Below are 14909 nucleotides of genomic sequence, written 5' to 3'. Positions count from 1 at the left end.
GAGGGATAGAGAATGGTGAGGTAGTATATTTGCAAAAGGAGAAATTATGTGTAAAATATACAAAAAAGGAAGAAATTATCTTTTACTTTTCCAATTATTTGAGGGATATTGATACCAGCTCATGATAGATGGACCCAGTAGCAACTTTGTTTAGATCTTGGGGTCATTGTTACTTCAGTTATTACTCATCTACCTGGTCCTGCCCAAGGTTATGATGGTCTAAGTGAAAACCAAGAATAAATTCTCGTCAGTCCTCTGCTCAGACATCTTAAATCCCTTGCCCTGGCATGGTGGCATATTGACTGTAGTCCCAGAGACTTGGGACCCTGGGGCAGGAGGAATGAAAGTCTAAAGCCAGCCTCAGAAACTTGGCAAGATCCTGCCTCAAAATATTAAAGGGCTGGGAATGTGACTCAGTAGTAAAATGCCCCTGGGTTTAATACCTGGCTCCGAGTACCCACCCACACACACACACACACACACACACACACACCCACCCACCCACACACACCCCCCCCCACACACACAAAGGCAAAAAAGCTTTAATTCCAACTTGTTGCTTGCTAAATTTGGAAAATACAACCTTGAAAGAAAAATGCAAGTTGAAATGATTTCACAGTAGGGTGCTATTTATATAACTTAAAAAACCATTAATATTATGTGTTGTTTATTGATTACACACATACCCCTTAAGTGTCATGCACAGGAATGATAAACACCAAATGCACGATAATCTTGAGCTCTGGGAGTGGGAAAGGAGGATAATGCAAATGAAAAAGGCTTCATAAGTGTCAATGTTTTACTTCTTAGGGAGTTTAATGCAAATGAGGAAGGCTTCATGTGTGTTTTTATTAAGCCATTGAGTACACAGATGGTCCATTATAATGTTTTCCTAACTTTTTTGTAAGTATCGTTTTTTAAAAGTTTCATGTACAAAAAAGTGAAGATTAGAGTATGCATTATTTTAACGCATATGTTAAGACTTTGCTTAAGTCAGTGTTCTTTCATTTTTCCTCATCTCTACTGGAGGTTTATGTGAGAAAACATCAATCTTTGAGTGCCTCTGCACAGTGTGTCAGCCCCACATCTAGGTTGGCCATGTAATGCTACTTGTGAATATTTGTTGGATGGTTGCTCACTGTGTGTGTTGAGTGTTCTCTTTGGTACTGATTTTGCATGTGCCTTTCCAGTGGTATTTATTTTGTTTAGCCAGGAATCTGTGGCACTCAAAAGCATTTTTTAACAATAGAACTTTGAACTGTAACACCCATCCCTGGGCTCAGTGACTCCTTTTTTCTGATGTACTGGTTGAAGATCAAATGTGAGAAGGCCCCAAGCAGGTGCTCTGTATATTGGAAAGTGCAGCTGACATCTTTTCAGTTGAGATTGCCATTCAAGTTGTTTCTGAACATTATTATTCAAGAATATGACTCTGACCAAGGTGTGTAAAATTTTCTTTTCCTGTGGCTGGAATTTGAGTCATTCCAATTCTCTCTGAACTTTTGCTAGTTGTGAGAAATAGGTAGAGGCAAATCGAATCTTGAGTTTCTCCATTATAGTAAATATTTAAGAAGTGAAGTTGTGTGTAGAAGTAGTAGTTGTATGCAGTGAAGGATCTGATTACCTACCTGTCCTCCTTCCCCACCCTAAACTCGTCCCGTTACCTGGCCCTACCTATCCAGAGGCCTCATAAAAGTATCTCCTTCAATGAACTGGCTCTGCTAAGGTCCTATAAAAGCCGGACCTGGATGGTGGCCTGTGACCATTCTGCCCCTGAAGATGTGCCCTTCCAGTCTTGAATAAAGCATTGCTGGTCCATGAGATCTCCCTCTAATTTTTCTTTTTTTTGTGCTTTCTCTCATGTGCTTTCATTTGGTTCCCTGACTGGGAGACAGAATGTTTTGAGGATTCTTTTTACCACTCATCATTCCAAAATCCTCCAGTTTTTCTCTTTCCATGAGATCTCTGTCGTTTTGTTTCGGCATGCAACAGAGACCTTCTTATTCCTTGGAGATGTAAAACCACTTTCACAGAGGTACACCATCAGAGATCCTCACCTTTTGGCTCAACTTCACCTTGGGGGTCCCCTACCATTGAGACTGGAGAGGAGTCGTTCTTTCATTCTCCAGTGGAACTGTCCAGTGATGGAAGAGTATTGGGGGATGCCCTTATCTACACCACCACTCTAGTCAAACTCCCCAACATGGGAGCTATCCAGTCCATTCCATAGGACTCGCCCTTTGGTTGCCTCACTGCTCATCCAAAACCCAGTGTTCCCTCCACCAATCTGGCCTCAGTCTAAATTAGGCAACCTAAGTCCATGGCCTGAATTCAGTATTTGTGAACTTTGACCCCAAATCCTCCAAGATTTGAACAGTTTCCTCTAAGGAAATGGCAAATGGCCTGAGGCTCCCTACCTCCACGTTTTTTTTTAAACTCAAAGTATTCATTATGCCAAACTTGCTCTGTTGTACAGTCAATTCTCACTCACTCTCCCTACTCCATAAGCTCCCTAGATCAGTTTGTGACCCCCAGCCCTTTGCCACCCCAAATAGCAGTGAGCTGGATCAGCTTTTGCCTGTGCATTGGTGCCACCTGCAGTGAGAGGTGATTTTGTGTGTGTGTGTGTGTGTGTGTGTGTAAGATCACCAGTCTATGTTCATTGGTCTCTGTGTTCTGTCTACCCCTGGTAGTGGTGCCAGCCTGACCACATGAGCTGGTCCCACTTCCCCACTCTTTCCCCTTCCCCAGAGACCCCTGGCCACAACTGCATGGCCCAGGATGCTCAGAAGGTCACCATTGCCTATGCCCACACTGCCAGGATGAGGCTTGCCCTGTGGGAAGAAGTGCAGGTGTGGGGCCACACGCCAGGGATGCATGCCTTGGCAATGACTCACCATATACCACCATATCCTCTACTATCCTGAGACAGAAGAGGTGGATTGGATTCTCCTGACTTGCTTCAGTTTGTTTTCTGTGGGAAAAATTTGGTGTGTGGGACAGAGGAATATTTAAGACAACTGAAGGAAGCTGGCCAGTGCCATCCCCCATCCCTCCAGTGCTGCACGAAGGTCTCATGTCCTAAATCTGTCGCATATTCCTGATGACTCTGGGAGTGTGTTTTGTATTAATCTCATTCTAGTACTTTTTGTTGTTTTCATAGAAGCACCTACCCCCTAGATGACTTTACAACTTATTCTTTCTGAACCAGACTTTTGCCACAGACCCCTCAACTGACCAAAAAGCATTCCTAAGAGGAAAACACAAATTATTTGCCTCGTATTGCCCTCTCTAAGCTCAAAGCAGCCAGATAAATCATTGCCCAGTCAGTGAAGGTAAAAAATGATTGGGTCAGAAAGATGGGGGCTAATTCAGGAGCAAATAAAATGTGGATCCTCAAATTACTTACCCCTCTTCCACCTCTAACCTGCCTCCAGGGAATTGTTCATCCCTGGAAGGAATTGTTAATGATGAATGCCCCCTGGGAGGCTTCATTCTCAACCTTGGATCTCCCTACCTTTAGCCCACCTTTGTCACTAGTCACTTAAGGGTGGAAGGAGAGAGCAGGCTAAATGCTGATTTCCCCCCACAGGCTTTTTCTTCCCAGAAGCAATTTACCTGCAGCCCTGCCTGGCCTCTGAGGACGGGATATGTTACATTCCTTAGCAAACTATGTGTTCACTACAGGAGAAATTCAGGGCTCAAATAATGTTGATAAGAGGAACCAAGTTTCCTTGAAGGAGACTTTTATTTTTTTTCTAGACTCTCATAAGATACATTTTCTCCTATATTCTCTTTATCTGGTGGGAAAAAGACTAAAATTTCTGTCTTGGTGTATTAGAATAAAACTACTCCTCATATGTCCTAGTTCAGGAATCCAAATTATTTTTTCTAGAGGAGACATCATTCAGAGCACCAAGAGTTACCTCCCACTTCAATCTGAGGAGCATAATATGAAATCATGGTTCTATGAGTAACATGTAAGAAATTTTAAGGGCACAACTACCCATCAAATGTCATCCCTTAAATTAAAATAATTATCAAAAGGTTAGTTAGTATCCTCCATTCTGAGTGAGACCCCATCCAGAGCTCATGGAAGGAAAGGTAGAAACTGCTGACCCCTAGCCAAAGAAACAGAAATGTTTCTGTTTATTTTTTTTATTTAAAAAGAGAGCCTTATCCTCACAAGTAATAGGTTATTTTAATTACTGCCATGTTATTTTTTTCTAGGACTCTTGTTTTTTTTGTTAATTTTATATTTTTGAGCTCATGGCTGTTGGCAAATTTACATTTTGATCCTGCATGCCTAAATTAATACATTTTTCTGATCAGTATTATTTAACTATAGAGGTTTTGATAAACATAATATTGCAATGGAGATCTACCTACAGAAAGCAACAAGTTTCTTGTCTGTTTTATGTGTACTCACCTATGTATTATATTATATCTATATTTATGCTTGTGTCCAAAAATCATGTACATGGTATCAAAATTGGCATATAGATAAATGAGTGCTCATAAATTAAAATTTAAAAAGCTCAATTTAAATTGAGTAAATAAAAGTAAAGATATCTTTAAAATTTATTAACTCAGTTTTTTGAGGTTTCAAACAACTAATGTTGATGCCTATAAAATGTCTAAAATGTATTATCCATTGTTTCTAGTATTTTTCCTCAAGGAAGAAGTGGCTAGTGCTGTTCAATACACTTGTCTGATATCTTGGTTTTTACAGTTAGAAATAAGTAAATCAGATTTGATATATGTGAGATTAACCGTAGATGTTTTTGTTAGAAACATCTGAATGTTAGAATGTTTTAGACCAAGATTTGGAGATTAAAATTAAGGAAGTAAAAGGGCCAAGAAAAAATACCCAGTATTTGGTCTTGACCTCTGAATCATCTTGAACCCAGAGAACACAGGAACTTCTCTAAGAGCTTTGCAAATTTGGGTCACATGACCTCGTGATCAGGGGATCACTGAGACGAGTAAACGAAAGTCAACCAGTGCACATGGTGTAGAAAGCAGGGTCATTAGAGAAGGGAGACATCCATGATACTTACAAGAGAAGCCCTATCAAGGAGACCTTAACCCATCCTAACAGATGGCACTAAAAGAGCTAAGAGGCTGGTCACAAGCTCCCAAGAGTGACCTCCAGAGGGGACTCAGTTTACTATTAACAATAGATTGAACAAGGTTAATTTGACCAGCTTGGTCTTAAACACCTAGAAAAACAGTTATAACCAAAGTACAGCAATACCAGGGCATTTAAAATAAAACAATAGCTCTTTTAATAGAACTTAAAACAAACTTGTGTCAGCCTCACAGCCTCCAATTCTGAGGCATATTTCCCTTTATGAGGCTCATATTTATTTCTGCCTACCAAAAATTTGACTGATTTCTATAAGTCGGTCTTCCTTACTCCTCAAATTGATGTTTTACCTAATAACCGAAAGTATGCCTATCCTGATAATGACACACTGGACACAGGAGTGCCCTTCAGTTTATTTCCTTACGCATAGGGCTAAAGATATCCACTGGTATTGGCACAGAAAGAGCAGGATTAGAAACCTCTATTCACTACTATAAAAAGTTGTCAGAACAGGTTATTCAAGATATTTAATAGATCACAGATTTGGTACTGACTTTACAATATCAATTGGATTCCCTGGCATCTGTCATCCTGCAGAATTATCAGGGCCTAGATTTTCTTACTGCTGAATGAGGTGGTCTCTGCCTTTTTCTCAGGAAGAATGTTGCTTCTACGTTGCTCATTCAGGACTGGTAAGGGATAAGGTTAAATAACTACAGGACTGATGGGAACAATGGAGGCAAGAATGAGCTGATTTCTAAAGCAAAGGACTTTCTGGCTTCTCCATCTTTTAACCCTCTTATCCTCATTTTTCTTGTAATAACCTTTTCTCCTGCTTTGTTAACTTTATTCAGAGGCAACTTATAGTCAAGGTGACTCATCTAACCCAGACTACCTCCCAAGAACATGTAAAAACCATTCCTCACTCATAGCATGACCCTCATGAGACCCATAAAGAAGGATCACTTACAAAGATGTTTGAAATTTCCTCTCTACACCCCCTCACACCACAACCATGAGGGCTGTAGAGCCTAAACTACCTCCCACCCTCCTTATCCTCTTGCATATCTCAGGCAGGGGACCCCTTACTCCATCCCTCTCCAGCAGGAAGTATCCATATGTAATGTCACCCCAACTCATTATACCCCTTTCAGAGTCTGGAATAAAGGATATGGTTACCTACCTGTCCTCCTACCTCACCCTAAACTCCTCCCATTACCTGGCCCTGACCACCAAGAGGGCCTGCCAAAAGTAACTAGCTCCTCTAATAAACTGGCTCTGCTAAGGCCACAAAAAAGAAAAACCTGCGTGGTGGCTTATGGCCATTTTACCTCTGACGATGCACCCCTCCAGTGCTGAATAAAGCATTGCTAGTCCATGAGGTCTCCTTCCATTTTTCTTTTTGTATTCTCTCAAGTCCTTTCATGTACAAAAGGAAAACAGAAAATGAGCTAAGAAAGGTAAGGATATATGAAGCAAATACAGATCACAAGAGTGCTTCAGTAGTGTCCAGGTCATCTATAATAATGTAGAAGTGACTTGTTGAGTAGTTTTTCTTTTACACAATCCCATCACACAGCTGTATACATGTATATATGTACACATGTATACATCTATCATTCTTTCAAAAACTCAATTTTAATATTCTGTGAAGATTGCACTTATTTATTATTTCATTTAGATTTCAAACTTTCATGCAAAGTTTTGTAACAGTTGCAGTGCAAGATCTGTCCCCCTTCTCTCAAGGTCTCCTGAATAGGAAGTAACTTTTACTCTAGTGTGTATCGTGAAAGGGGCTTGGAAGAATGCATGTGACCTCTTTTACTTTAACTGTGCTCTTCAGGAGAAATGGGGACATACAACTGGTGAGTGTGGAGAGCTCAGCCTTGCCTGGGTGTATTGGAATGACTTGCTCCCAGCAGCACTTTCCTCATTGCTACTGTAGCTTTCTGTCTTTAGGAGGACTAGGAGAAAGCTGTTTGGACCAAAGAGTTCGATACAATTTAGTTCAACTATGGCTATAGTTGGAGCCAGCTCTTTAGTTGAACCTTGTCAGGAATTGTGTGATTTGACCAATTTCTATGCCTTACCAAATGAGTCCAAACTTATAATGGTGAGAAGCGTGTGGTTAGTTTTATTCTTCAATCTCAGGGATTGCTGTGTGGAACCTGCCTATGTGAATATGTGTAGGGTAGAATAGGGAAGGGATGTGGTAGCATTCCTGTTTTTTTTTCCCCCCTCACTGGATGAAACACTAGGAAATAATCTATATATTTTATATCTGAAAACCTTTTCTCTAAATCAGGGTTTCTTTGTTGAAGGACGTGTCCTATGCATTTTAGTGTTTTACCAGTATTTATGGCTTCTATCTACTAGAAGCCAGTAACACCCAACCAGTTATCACTATCCAAATACCTTCAGATATTACTAAATATTCCATGGGGGTCAGGTCACTCAAATGAAAATCGGGGATCCCTATAAAAATGTTTATTAATTTTATAAGCCAGTCAGGTGAAGATGAGCTTTCTTTTAAATGTAGGAGCCTTAACACATCATAAAACTTGGCATTGCACATACTTCTTATTTAGTACACCAAAGTGAATTCAAGAGACATGGATTCTGGTCTTGAATTTGTTACCCCCCCCCCCAAAAAAAAATGCTGTATGGGCTTGGATAAATTACCCACAAACTTCCTAGGTTTAATTTTTTGCTTACATAAATCAGCACAGTTAAGTGTCAACACTACACATTCCTCTTGATCCTTATTTCTACTGTTCTACATTAGGAAGTACATTTTGATCCAGTAATTCCATTTTAGGTAAACAATACTTACATGTGTAGGCAAACATTTATATACTCCTATGCTGATTGCAGTATTTCTAATGGCAAATAATTGCAAATAAGTCTATTATTCATCTTTGGGTGGTCAGTTAAATAAATTATGGAATATCTATGCAGTATAATACCACTGAGCCACTATGAAGAATAACACTTAGAGGTACAAATACATGTAATATACACAAATATGTATATCAATATGGCAAAAATGAATGCCTCTATTTACAATACATAAGTAAAATATAGTATAAATGTGAATAGATGCACTGTGAAATGATAATTATTATGTATTACACATTTTATTTTCAATCATGTTTTCAATTATCTCAGTATGAAAATACATTGAATAAAATATTAGTTTATCGACTAAATTGTTAATATTTGAGAAGGATTGGGTTATAGATGACTTTCTTCATTACATGTCTTAGTAGTGCTCACAATGTTAACTTTTGAAAAAGAAGATAGTTAACAAATTTTTAAAAAGATGCATATTTCACACTTGAATGAAGGAGAGTGTGACCTGTAGAAGATTCTTATAGATTATAGTTCTTGACTGGGAGCAATTTTGCCTCTAACATGGCATGTGGCAATCTAGAGGCATTTTCAGTGTCCTAAACAAGGCTACGTGGTGGTACTGATAGTATGTAGGGACAGGGGATTCTAAACTCCTACATACAGCTGGCCCTCAGTGTCAGTAATGCCAAGGTGAGAACCACTGATCTTACTCACGTTGATCAAGAACACCTGATAGAAGCACACTGATGCAGGGCAGTGCTTGCTTGAGGAAGTTACCATTAAAAATATCAGACTATTATAGCTGAATCTGATAAGCATCAGATATCATGCTCCTTATCCTATTACCTTTTTTTCTTGAAATACTAAAGGTTATTTAAGAAACAAACAAAACAAAACTTCATCCAGGTTTACCAGAAGTTTTATTTTTCTTTCGTTAAAAAAAGTTTCTTTTGTCTTAAAATCGCAGTGACAATGGGTTACTTGTACTTTGAGCCCAGTGGCTCAATCATGTCTTCAAGGTACCAGGATCTTCCCATATGGAGGGTATGCCATCCAGGTTGGCCTCATCCTCAGTCTTGTGGAAAGATGGCTGCAGCAATTCAAGGTGTCGTAGTTGAACATGGAAGTATCCAGACGAAGAAGAGGAAAAAGCCATTTTTAGTGGATTTGTCTTAGGAACTCCTTAGGAGACTTGCTTTCACATCTCAATGGCCAGAACAGGTCCAGAGCCTGTCCCTGCCCTAATTACTGATCAGGTGAAGATTTAACCTTGGACACATCACACCCACCTCTAGAGCGGGCTCATGATCATTACTCTGTGGGGCAGGAAGACAAATGAACAGAATTCGGCTCTGTTAATAAAGAGAAGGACTGGTTTGAGGGCAGACAGGCACTGTCCATCTCCAAAAAAACATTTCTGCATACTCTGAAGTAGCTCAATGACCTTCTGTTCAAGGATAACTCAATCTTATTAGCTCCACAGTGAGCTGAGTTAGTTCTGGATCATAAACTCCTTGAGAACAGGGATAGATTTGTTCATAGATTTATTAATTATTTATGCCTTGTCTGCTTTCAAAAAAAGGACTTGAAATGACTTAACAATAAAGATATGTTACCTTGGCTTCAAATTTTTCATTGTACATGAGTAGAGTCACGTTAAGGACAAGAATAAAATTCTTTCTTACGTTATCACTTACCTTCGTGCTTTGTGCATTAAAAAAAAGTGCTCAGGAATAAATATTTAATTGAACAAATGGCCAGGCTCTCCTTGACTGTGAGCATAAACTTTATTAAATACTGAGAAGCATTTCACTATCAGCAGCCAGTGATTTCTGAGGCAAGACTTCAGGGTTGCTCATCGGGCTAAGGTTGAAGATTTTTCATGCTAAGGGCAATCGGTACAAATGATGATTGATCTTGCCATTGACAACTGCAGATGGATGGATTGTTATCCTTAGACTGATCTTCCCAGTGAGACACTTTTATCGGCAAAGATCTATCTAGACATCAGCATCTATAAAACTCAAGGACCAGAAATAGTGTAGATTAATATGTATACTGGTTTATTTTTATTATCTGCATATCCAAGATTCTCTGAAGTTCTTCAGCTACACTGTAACTTAAAGCACCCAACATTTCCTTCTGTTTTTTTCTACCCCTAACCCCACCACCCAGGAAAGAAAGAAAACACACACTTACTTGAAAATGCAAACTAATCAAGTGGATTCATGTTCTCCTTACTGGTGTTAGGATTTTCAGTAGAAGGAAAGCTTTCAGATACACACAAATCTTCAATGGTTTAATTCTAGGCATTGGGAGTTCTGGTAACGGTGACCTAGGTAAATTCCAGTCTCCCCAATGGGAATAATGGAGCATGTAGAGTAAATAAGAAAAAAAAATTCTAAGAAACAAGACAGTACAAACTTGTGGATTTGGGGTGTGGGAGAAGGAAACTCAAAAAGATAAGGCTGGCCCTTGGGGCAGGCTGCCTTCACACATTTCCACCATTTCTTCAAGAGGGAACTCAGAGGCTCAGTAGAGCTGTGAAACAGAAAAACATCTGAGCTAAAGTTTTACCAAGGAGGGAGTTGTCCCAAACCCTTCTAGAAGTAAGGGAAAATTCAAAGCAGAATTTGAATCGTATCAAGGTCTGGTTGAAGTAAAGTGATTAGAATTATTAGTATTCCCACCCTAGGTTCAGAAGTAAATTTAACATTTCTAAATTCCTTAGGAATGTGCCACATTGCAGAGCCTCAAACTTTCTCTAGAATTTTTTCCTCAATAGGAAGAAATACAAATTTGTGACCATAAACGAGGAGAAATGAGAGATAAAGGAAACAGATTTATGAGTCTCAGATAATGGAGTCATCATACCTGAACTTTAAAATGTGCTTAATTGGTTCAAGGAAATAAAATGTGGGACTAAGAGAATATGGCAGAAATGATATTTGAAGAAGTAAGCAGTGTGGAATCTTCCAAAAGTGACAAAATGTTAAACCAGAGACATACACTCCAAGCAAAACAAGCGCAAAGAAATCAAATTAATAGGGAAAGATAAACTAAATATGGTACATTAAATAAATCTAAAAGAAGCCAAGGTGGGGGAGTGGTATTAAGATAAATACATAGAACAGATGGGACCAATAGAAAGTAAAGAGTAATGCAGTAAAGTCAAATATGTGAGTAACTATATTTGAAGTAAAGATACTAAAACTATTCCAATTTGAGATAAACATTGTTAGAATGGGTTGGTGGTGGTATTTTTCTTAGACACTAGAAAGCAAAGTCGGGATTTAGGATGAGGAAACATGGTTGCCAAAGTTATCATGATATGAAGCTACTTTATCTGTTTGAACAGGTCTGTAGCTAGATGATGGTATGTTAGGATATTGCACAAGCACTGACCACTCGCACATTTTTGTTCCGGACTGTGTTATCAGTTTTACCAGGGACTATAGATGAAGATTCCTGATGTTTTCATAATATGCAGTGTTTTTGTTTCATACAGATTTTTCTGAAGTCTTTGATCATTGGGTGATACACCAGAATGGAGGTGTGGTGGTGTGGTGGTAGGGTTCTGTTCTCAAAGTCTCTTGAACCAGTGGGGATTTTGAGCATTAAAGCAAACTTGGAATAAGCTAGGAGAATTGGCTATGCTTTTTCAGTTTGTAAGAAACAGTGAAATGTTTGGGCACCTTAAGTGTTTATTTCAAGGATAGATGAAGATGTGAAAAAATATAAATCATTTCAGCAGCTAGGTCTTAGGGAAAAGTGGACCAATATAGTGCCCCGTAGGGTACAAAAAGATCACCTGATCTTCTCAAAAGTCCTTCTCCAGATTCTTCATGTTTTTTTTAATACCTGCAATTGAGAGAATGTGTTCATTGCAGGATAGTAATTTAATAGCTTTATGATTGTTATTAATAATTAAAACTAGCCTTTTGATATTTCAGTAATCATTACTATGATAGCATCAACAATATAGATCAATTTAATTAATGATTTCAATCATTTTAATAAAGGTGTATGGTATTATTATTCATAGGGCATTGAAACCTCCTCTGGACAAGATGTCTATTTTGTGTGCCTGGGTCTCAGGGTCTAAAAGGAAAGACAGCATTGGTTTTAATAGAGCTCCCCCTCCCTCAGTTCCAGCTCATCTACACTTCAGTTTTAATTAAATTCTGCTTTGATGTCAGCAATCGCTCCATCTAGTTTATGAAAACAATAAGGTTAATTCATTTGGGGATTCTTTTAAATTGTATTTGCTGGTCTTAGAATCCAAGACCATTTGCTTCAAAAGGAAAACATTTTTGTGTACATGGGAGACATGAAGCAACTTATTGATTGGTTCTGTGCCATCTTCTGCACTTCAAATGTTTTCCAGAGCTAAATATTTCTGATAAGCTTGTTGAATTAAATCCAGACTTTAAGTATCTGAAAAGAAGTAGCTTTGGGACACTATATTAATATCATCTATTCCATTAAATCCTACCATATTTTTAAGACACTATGAGCCATTTAAGGAAACCTTCAGAGCATCTTGTGTAAATTGCTTTAGTAATTTAAATAAACCTTCCATTCTGTCCTCCAACTCATAATTTATATACAGATTTTGGGTTGAAATCTTAGAATCTTATAAATTGGATTTCCCTAATGGGGAATGCTTGTAACTTGAAACTTTGCCTAAGACATGCCTTTGCTTCAGATCATCTTCTTATTATACATTTTGGCCAAGGACCATACAGTGGATAGAAAATGGAATGTGTGTGGCTAGTCTTTTTATTTAGGTGAGAGCACTGGGCATTTAACCCAGGGGCACTACACTAAGCTACACCCCTAGTTCTTTTCATTTTGTTTTTAAATTTTGAGACAAGGTCTTGCTAAGTTATTGAAGCTGCCTCAGGCCTCCTGAGTTGCTGAGATTACAGGCATGCACCATTGTGTTGAGCATGGCTAGTCTTTTTTATATGTTACATAGTGAGAATCCACTAAAGAGGAGAAAAATAATTCCTGATAACCAGGGAGGGCAAACTAGTTGGTCTATGCTATCTGCATTGAATCCAGCACGGTTTCTCAATTTTTCCATCCTAGACACCAAATGACAGGTGAAGTGTCAAGGTCAATGAAAAACATCATCCATTTTACAAAAGCCAGCTATTAATAGGGAAAAGACAAACCATATTGTATTTAATTCCACTCTCTCTAGACCTGCTTGATACTCATCCCTTGGCATTGTAGGTCAGTGTCCACTGATACCTCATGACATGGGCTAGGTAGAGCCAGGCACCTAGTTCTACTTAATTCCATTAGTTATTCACCATAAAATTCAAGGTCTATTCCTTAAATATTCATTGTCATCTGCAAACTGGATCTTCATTTATCTTTGGGATATATGATCTATTAAAAAATTAGATTCAATGAGTACTCTATAATCATCATGAACTAGATTCAATAAGCTATGGGGTTTCTTTTATGCAAACAATTACACCTTGAGATGAAAAAGAATAATGTAAATATCATTGATATGGTACTTTATTAGACCATTGAACTTAAAACAACTGAAAACAGAATGAGTTGTGCTTTTTTTAAAAAATGATCCTTTAATAAAGAATGCATTCCTTTATTATGGTTGTTCAGTGGAAAGTCTCAAGTTGATTCTATCCTGCAAGTCAAAAAAGGAATTATAATCTTAGGGTTTTCCTGCCAGGACAGTCAGTCACATCTTCTATATTCCTAAAGTATCCAGAGCTATCAGAGCAGGAATCTATAAGAAACTAATATATCATAGCAGGAAACATTTTCTTTGGGGGAAAACAAAGATGACTTCAATGGCCATCAGTGGGGTCAAACCAAGTCAGGCAAAATCGTGGGGCCATGAAATCTGAATATTAGATTTCCCCCTGGAGAGAGAATGTGATTCCTGATCTGGTCTTGGGGAGGAAATAGATATACTTGGGGCATGGTTGAGCTCAATTTCTGTCTCTGCTGCTTAAGAACCCTGAAAGCCTTAATTTCTTTATCTCTAAAATGGGGATAATAAAGCATACCTAAAATGGTTATTGGAGATTAGAGATGGGTATCTATTTCTATCTATTCATCCATATATTTGACACAGAAATAGCTCCAAATAATGACGTGGACTAATGGTAACATAAGCCTGATAGTTGATGGAAAAGCTGATAGCATGTCTGATTCCATGGCTCTAGAGTGCTTTTTCTTGAAATTTGAATAATCACAAATAATCTCATTCCCCAGTTCCTCATAATTTGTTCACCAGTTATTTCCACTATAAATTTTTTTTGGGGAATATAATCATTTCCATGATATTAAAGGTTGGAAGTTTACTCATTTAACAAATATTGAGGCCCTACTATGTGCTAGGTTCTGGTCATTCATCAATAAGTAAAAGTATAAGTGATTCTGCTTTGTGGCACTTAACTGGAAGAGGGAAAGAGTTCAAGTCACCATTCAAGTAAATATAAAAATGCAACCATAATAATTGTTATAAGAGGTATTATAATTTCTGTATGGGAGCTGGACTCTAGAGAAGTTATAAATTATTGGGCACTTCCAAATTATGTGATAGTAGCAGAATTTCTGACACCTCTTACTATTTCGTTGAATAATAGGAGGTGGAGTAAAATATATCCACTAAACACCATTCATTTGAAAAAAGCTTGTGATATTATCTGACCTTTCAATTCTTTAATAGATTTTGTCTGAATAAAATCTGTAGATGCTAAGAATTCATCACATGTACCTTTGTCCTCAATTCTTTGGAAAATCAGAACAAACTGCTACTACTACTTGTATTTCTAAACTCTGATGTAAAAATGTGTGTGAAAATGGACTGAGGGTTGCTGTGCCCAGAACTTAAATTTCCATCAAGGGAAACCCGAGTAGCTATACCAGACTGACTTTATTTTGCTCACTAGCTTGGAAAGTGGTAAATTAGCCTTAGTTT

This window comes from Spermophilus citellus (genome assembly GCF_964194105.1).
Source record: "Spermophilus citellus genome assembly, chromosome: 13".
Classification (NCBI taxonomy): Eukaryota; Metazoa; Chordata; class Mammalia; order Rodentia; family Sciuridae; genus Spermophilus; species Spermophilus citellus.
The sequence above is the reverse complement of the archived record's forward strand: the minus strand, read 5'-3'. Positions refer to the sequence as shown.